General features: G+C 44.4%; 1 non-coding gene across 1 annotated transcript; it reads left to right on the top strand.

Annotated features, from left to right (window-relative positions):
* The first annotated feature begins 8,047 nt into the window (after positions 1-8,047).
* LOC147722828 (small nucleolar RNA SNORD123) lies at positions 8,048-8,116 on the top strand. The gene has a single exon (XR_015295305.1). It is a non-coding gene; the product is annotated as a small nucleolar RNA SNORD123 (small nucleolar RNA).
* Positions 8,117-8,345: the final 229 nt, after the last annotated feature.

Here is an 8,345-nt window from a genome sequence, read left to right as displayed (position 1 = left end):
GCCCATATGGGTCTGTGAATGGGTGTAAAAGCCTCTAAGTGGGTATGAGACTGTACACATGAGTCTATGACTGGGTCTCTAAGTAGGTACATGAGTCTCTGAGTGGGTTTGTACATGGGCGCATCACTCTCTGAGTGAATCTGTATGGGGTTGCAGGGGTACCTGAATGGGTGCATGGGAATTTTAGTTTGTATGTGACTGAATGTATAAGTTTGTTGTGGGCATGTGTATAAGTGTCTGAGTGAGTTTGTGAGTGCATATATGCATGTGTGACAGATAAATATATATTTTTATATTTTCACCAATATTCGTGATGATGTAGCCATATTCATGATGTCTTCAGGATTTTACACGGTGCCACTGTGGTAATCGCGGCGGCATCACAAATATTGCGCTTGATTAACAAAATCTATTTTGGACACATACGTTGTGTCACTAACAACCCCATTTCTCAAACATGGGCTCAGAGTACCTCCATCCTCACCCCTTATGTTAGCTTTCTCAGAGATTTTCAGCCCCAGGAACCGTTTCTGATCAGTAAAATGTCAGTCTCAACTTTCTGTTCAGGTTGCGTCCATCCAATCAGAGCATTCCTATTGGCTCGCGCATTCCAGATTATTCGCTGGTTAGAGGCGGCAGACCCGAGAGCAGAGGACGGCCCGGGACCAGGGTTCGATTCCCGGCGCGGCAGGTTTCTGGACCAGGGTCAGCGGACTCGATAATTCTCTCGCCTCGGTGCCCACTCTGATCAGCATTCACACTCGGCAACTCTGGGCATTAGCTTGCCTCATCTTCACTAACGGCCCCACCAGACCGCCGGGGATGCCTGGTCTCACCCTGGAGATACCCATTAAGGGACCATCTCTCAGGGAAGCCAGGAAGGGTTTCGCAGTGGTCGAAGCGCTTTGGGACCCTACGGGTAAGTAGTGCGCTATATAAATGCCTATACATTACATTACATTACATCGCTAAATATCCCAGTCCAGAGCTATCACTATGATTTTTGGCTTAAATTTTGCAAAAAGTATCGAACGGATTTGCACCAAATAACAAAAAGCACAATCTGCATAACAACATCTACCATTCTGCCAAATTTGGTGTCATTCCGTCCAGCGGATCGGGCTGTAGGTTTGGCAGCGCATTCCTATGGGAATTAACATTACAAACGCACCCTTATTTGGTCCCCATTGCACGGATCACCCTCAAACTTTCCATGACTCACGGAACCTACTTCAACACTTTGTTTGGAAGTTTCATGCAGATTGGTCAAACGACGCTAAAGTTATAGGCAAGTCAAAAAATACTTTTTTACAGGGTCAGTGCACAGCTATCAGGAGAGCATGGAGCCAAGCCAGGGAAGACAACCCCTGAATTAAGTAATAAATATACTTCCTAAAGGAGTCTGACGAAGGGCCAGCGAGGGCCTTAAGAGATATGCTTCACCCTACACCCACACTGTTTCTTTTGTGGGAGGTCTAATAACGTATGTGAGTTTTTTGTCTTTTGTATACATGTTGAAGAGGTCTGAGGTGACGAAATTTGCAAGGGCTGCTTTCTGTTCGCAGTGTGGCCCTGATGGGTCATGCTGTGACTATAGTGCCAGGCTTCGTAGGTGCTGTTTGCACTAATGAATGAGTACATATCCATCTCTAAATGTTCTTTAAGGATTGCAATAATGTCAGCCCAGTGGGTGCACCTTTTTTGTTTGCTCAGGTGGTCTCTTTTGTAGAATATTTGCTCTGCTCCTGCTAATTCTCTAAATATGTTGCCAAAGGCTATAAGGTAATTAAACAGCAATTTTTTATATGTCCTGTATGCAAAGCGTTGGTGTTGCAGAAGATGTTTCTATGGCTGCATCTTTAATGTTGAGCATGAGAGCATAAATCTTTTTTCTGCTTATCCTGAAAGGAGAGTTTACATGCTTGTGTTCCTCTAGGCTCATGTTCTAATAACAGAAAACATTCTAGGATAAGTTTTCTGTGTGAACTTTGAGAGGTGGCTATGCAGATGCCGCAGGTCCTCCAAGGTCCCAGCTAAAGGTGTCCAGTAACAGACGACACCCCAAAGTAGGGCCATCACCATGACCAAATTCAGACCAAGGGTTCATCATCAAAAATAGACAAAACTACATGCTGAGAGACACTTCCTTCAGTGGTACAGACTCTTGCTTCTTTGACCTTTGGAGGGGGCTTAAGTGTGACAAGAGGGCAATAGAATTGTGCATATGCTCCCTGCAAGGAACACTATATAATTGCTATTATTTGGGATTTTATATTGTGCAAAATTGGCCCAAGGGGATCAGAGCACTTACAAGAGTACAATTTCCAGTAATCATAGCAAGAATATAGTTGAAATAATGCAAAAGAAAAGTAAAAAACAGACAAGGAAGAATGTGTGGGAGAACATAGATTTAGACCAAGTGTCTTTTAAAGAGAAGAGTCTTAAGTTCCTTTTTAGGTGAGAATCTACCAGACAGCGCAGCTGTCTGGTTTACTAAAGACTTCTTGATGACACTTGGAAATCTTCCTTGGGAATGTATTCTGACCATTGCTTACCCTCGGCTTTGTGGTTTGTAACGCACATTTGCTTGGTTACTATTTGCTAGCTTTATTTGTTTTAGGCTGCCCAGCTTTAGTTTGTCCCTCCCGTAGACAAAAATACCTGGGGCTCCATTATGATGTCGGGCGGATCGCCTCCGCCATGTTGGCGGTGGCGATCCGCCCGACAGAAATGCCCGCCCGCCACCCTTTCCCCCCCGCCCAATTACAATGGCGGGGGGGACCGCAGCGGAGGCAAACACCGCCCGCCATTTTTCCACCCTGGTTGCCTTGCGGCCGGGGCGGAAAACGAGTAACATGCAGGTGGTGTCTGTCAGACACCGCCCGCAATATTACAATGGGCATTTTTCAATGCCTTTCCGTGGCGGCAATGCCGCCACGGAAAGGCATGCGGTGTTCAGAGTGAAGGCCAAAGGGGGGGGCACACAGGGGGTACCTGTGGTACCCCCCTGGCTTTGCATAATTGAAGAGGCAGGCACCGCGCGGTGCCTGCCGCTTCGATTGTGCAAAGGCATGCTTTTGTTTTTAACATTGTGGTGGGCGGAGCAGTGAGCACCGCCCACCACAATGTTAAATTGAAGAATGCGCCCGCCACTGTGGCGGGCGCATCCTAATGGCAATGTCGGGACCCCCGCCCTTTAGGTGGGCGGTCCTGAGTTCTGCTAGGGTGGCGGGCGGGCAAAGCCCGCCCGCCATCCTAATGTGCCCCTAAGTATTACAGTATTCTTTCACCAGTTTTCAATTTCCTTAAACATGCCTTTAAATCTAGACCATATCTTATAACATTTGCTGTGCATTCAAAGACAGAGGTCAAATATCAGATTCTGTCTTCAGAGGAAGCTTGGTGTTTACTTCTCTTTCTCTGACATCAAAGTGAAAGGATTTATGTGACAATCATGCTGGATTATGGGGCTGGCATTGTGCACGAGGAAGGCTGTAAGATGTTATTTTTTCTGTCACACAACAAAATGTATGTGTCTGGAAATTGACTGTGCAGATAAATAGGAATAGATCAGAATAAAGAAAACACAGATGAAGCACATGTTTTCTGGTAATTCTGAAGTGTGGTTGAAACAAATATTTTAATAGGATCAAAACAAATTAATACACTTGGTGATGACATTTCCAAACATTATCATTTGTGTGCTGTATACTTTTATCAATAAAACGATATGCCTGTGAAAATGTGATGGTCATTTCAATTGAAGAAGTGTTGTCTCTAATGGCAGTGTGCTACCACACCATGCATACTCCACTTTACACCACTTCACTCCACTCTGCACCACTCAGCGCCACTGCATTCTACTCTGCTCCACTAAACTCTATACCACTCCACTCTACTCTGCTCCACTCTACTCTATGTCAATGCACTTTTTGTCACTCTGCTCTACTCTGAACCACTGCACTACCTCGCCACTACACTCTATCTCAATCCAGTCTAGGCCACTCCATTCTACTCTGCACCACTCTACTCCATGCCAATGCACTCTTTGTCACTTTGCTTTACTCTGCACCACTGCACTACTTCGCCACTACAATCTAAGTCACTGCAGTCTAGGCCACTCCACAACACTGCCTCTATGCCACTGAACTCCACAGCAATGCACTCTAATCTCTACCACTTCACTCTATGCCAGCGCACTCTATTCCAATCAACTCTATGGTACTCCAATCTGCTCGGCACCACTGAACTCTGCACCACTGTACCCTATGCCACTTTACTCTAAGTGACTGCCCTCTATGTCAAATCACTCTGCCCACCACTACCCCTCTCTATTCCACTTCACTCTACTCTGAAACAATCTACTCAAGCTGATGCACTGTACACCGCTCTACACAACTCCACTCTACACCTCCACCATTCTAATCTTCCCTGAGCCATTCCAATCTACCCTGTGCCACTCCAATTTACTATATGCCACTCCAATCTATGCCACTCTATCTCTGCTCGGCACCACTCCAATTTACGCCACTGAAATCCACGCCACTGCAATCTATGCCACTATAATCAACACTGCACTTTATGCCGCTGCTCACTTTGCCATTCTGCACCACTGCGCCCCACAACCACCTACTCTGCAACACTACAATCTTCACTACTGAACTCTATGCCACTGCACTCTATGCAACTGCACTCTACTCTGCACTACTCTACTCTGTCACTCTACACCAATGTACTCTAGTCCACTCTACTCTGCATCACTCCACTATACGCCAATCCACTCTAAGTCACTCTAATCTACTCTGCACCACTGCACTCTGAAACTGCACTCCACTCCACATCACTCTACTCTACGCCACTGCACTCTATACCACTTAACTTTAAACCACTGCACTCTACGCCACTTTACTGAAAACAAATAAAAAGTATGCCCCTGTCCTCTATGTTAATCTACTCTGCTCGACCGCACTCTATGCCACTACACTCTATGCCACTCTATTCTACTCTGCACCCCTGTACTCTACGTTACTGCTCTCTATGCTACTCTACTCTGCATCACTCTATGCCACATCACTCTACACCAATGCACTCTACACCACTCTAAACCACTGCACTCTATGACACTATACTCTGCAACACTACACTCTCTGCCACTGAACTCTACACCACTGCACTCTACACCAGTTCACTGTATGCCACTCTAATTTACTCTACACCAATGCACTTTAATGCCACTCTACTCCACTGCATTTTATGCCACTTTTCTCAAAACCAATTCACTCCATGACACTGCACTATATGCCAATCTACTCTGCTCCAGCACACTCTATGACACTATACCCTGCAACACTGCACTCTCTGCTACTGAACTCTACACTACTGCACTCTACTCTAGTTCACTATATACCACTCTAATCTACTCTGCACCACTGCACTCTATGCCACTGCACTCTACGTCACTCTATTCTACTCTGCACCACTATACTCTACGTCACTGCTCAAAATTCCACTCTACTCTACACCACTCTACGTCATTTCAGTCTACGCCAATGTACCCTACTCCAATGAACTCTATGCCACTCTGCTCCACAGCCCTGCAGTCTATGACACTGAACTAACTCTACACCACTGCACTCTACACCAGTTCACTGTATTCCACTCTAATCAATCTGCGCAACTGTATCTGTGCCACTGCAACCTGTGGTGTGCCCCCCGCTCTACTCTACGCCTCTGCACTCTACCCTGAACCACTTCACTCTACATTACTGCACTCTATGCCAGCGCACTCTACAACACTTTACTCAAAACCAATGACTTCTACACCACTGTACTCTACACCAATATACTCTGCACCACTGTACTCTATGCCACTGCACTCTATGCCACTCTACTCCACTCTACGACATTCCATTCTACAACATTCCACTCTATATCACTCCACTCCCGAATACTCCCCTTTATAACACTCCACTACATTAAACTTTACTCCACTCTTTACCACTCTACAACACTTCACTCCATTCTGAGATACTCTACTCAACTTCCTTTATGCTAATCCATGCCACTTTACTCCACTCTATTCTGTGACACAACACTCCACTCCACTACTCCACTCTAGATCACTCCACTCTATGATACTTTACTGCTTATCACATTCCATTCTGCTACACTACTCCACTCTGTACCACTCCACTCTATGGCAATCAACTCCACTCTCCAACAATCTACTCCACTCTAACCAACTCCCTTTATTCTAATAGCTAATAGCTCAGGCAAGACCTATGGGCATTTGCCAATGCTTGTTAAGTGTAACATGGCATAAAGTTAAACTGAGGGTCAAAGAAGGAAGTTCCAGAATCTTGTCGTTTTCCTAGAATAGTTGGTTCGTGAAGCATTCAATGGTGGGAGTCTCTAGTCAAAGGGCTTGTGTGTTTCTTGAACCCTGTTTTGAACCCGAGTTTTTCAATTTTGAAGTCAGGTAGATGGGCAAAAGGAATATTACATAATGGTTGATCCAGCATGAGCCCGTCCTATCTGGCCCCCACTCTTTGGAATTCCTTCCCTCTGCCCCTCAGACTGTCCACTCCGTACCCCAAATTCAGATCTTCTCTTAAAACTTTTCTTTTTACCGAATCCTACCAATAAAACGTCCTCTGTTGCTTCTTCATCTGCTCTCTTCATTATGGCGCCAAGAAACCTAATGGTGTTAGATGCGCCTTACAAATTTCTTTAACATAACATAACATTTAACATTATTTGGTCCTTGCCTTGAGATGTCTCACTTTGAGTGCAGCTTAAATAATACATCCTTGTCTTTATACTGCCACTGACTGTGCTGAAGCCAAACTGTAGCCGTCTGCCAATCTGTAAGCGTCTTTCTCTCTCTGATCCTCTCACTCTCTTTCCCTTGTAACACATTTCATAAACCAGGCATTTCCAACTCCTTGCTTGAACGCCTCACAGAGGCGACAAGGGAATGAATGGTGTTACTCACGACTGAATACTGTAAGTACGGCGATTTTATCATCCATTTTGTGTACAAAATAATGTTCTCGTCTGACTTATACTACTTTCTTTCATGCTCGCCAACTCCCCATCTTTTTTTCAAAAGTTGTCATTTGAGATGCTACTTGTTTACATACGTTGACCTATCCTGCACACACTGTGGTGGGGGACAATGTGTGCTCTTATATGCCACGTACACGCACTGCCCTCTAGCCCCTCCCTTTTCTTTTTGGGATGTTGAGGTTATATTTAGCCCTGGGACCGTCCAGATGTGCAGTAACATCCAGCGCTCGAGAGAGACGTGGCATTCAGACGTCTGAGCTGGAGAGAGCGCATCACCCTCAGGTACCGTACATCTTTCTAATCTGAGCCCATTTAATCTATCTTCTACCAAACATATATGTGGTATTATTATGTAGCAGGGTTGCTTTTTATTTGCTCCGGTGTAAGCGTTTGTGAAAATCTTAAGTCGCATTCATCTTATCCATTCACACACATTGACATTCATATCCACACCTCACACTTTAATGTGAAAGTTAATGTTTTATTTCCACTTCAGAACCATTGCCGCCATTCCGTGCACGTGCTGTGTTAACGTTACTGCCTTCATAATGCGGAAAGCTTCTATATTATAACAGTACTGTACTTCATGGGTTTCACTCCAAACACAACTCTAGGTCCTTTGTGATCTACTGCATGGCACTGCTTTTCAAGCATCTCAACGGACCGAAGCGAAATCAGTTAGAAAAATTTGTTTTAAATAGTTTAAATTAATTTGAACTGGTGAGGAAAGGAAAGCAGTTGACATGTCTTTATGTAGTAAACTAAACTTAAATAGTTGAACAAATAAACCAAAGTATGTTGTCACGATTATGGCAGGTGAAGATATTATGCAATATTACTTTGTTATATTTGTAATACTTGCTTAATTAATGAACAGGACATTTATCACAATAATGATCCTATGTAGCCGATATTGTCTAGTACCTCTGCTTCAAGGTTTACATTGGGTATACTTGTGATTGGACAGTGTAAATTCCGTGGTGAAAATGATGAGCACTGGGGTACCGACGGCCATGAGCTGAAAAGACCATCCATTTGCTGATTCACCCTCATCGTATTTCCTCTATTGTGAGATAAGTAGTATTTATCACGTTTTTTTAGAAAGTGTGTACTAAAATGTTTTCTCTTCTTTTCCTCTCTCTTTCCAGTGACGTCGGTGAGACAAAGAAGATGACGTGGGAATGGCATGAATTTGAAAGAATCACACCGTTTTCCTAGACTGACTGATAAAAATGTAAAATTTACATGTTCTGGCAAGCGAAAGTAGTATTTCCCTA

This window comes from Lissotriton vulgaris, chromosome 4_1 (genome assembly GCF_964263255.1).
Source record: "Lissotriton vulgaris chromosome 4_1, aLisVul1.2, whole genome shotgun sequence".
Lineage (NCBI taxonomy): Eukaryota > Metazoa > Chordata > Amphibia > Caudata > Salamandridae > Lissotriton > Lissotriton vulgaris.
This window is presented reverse-complemented; position numbering and strand designations above follow the sequence as displayed.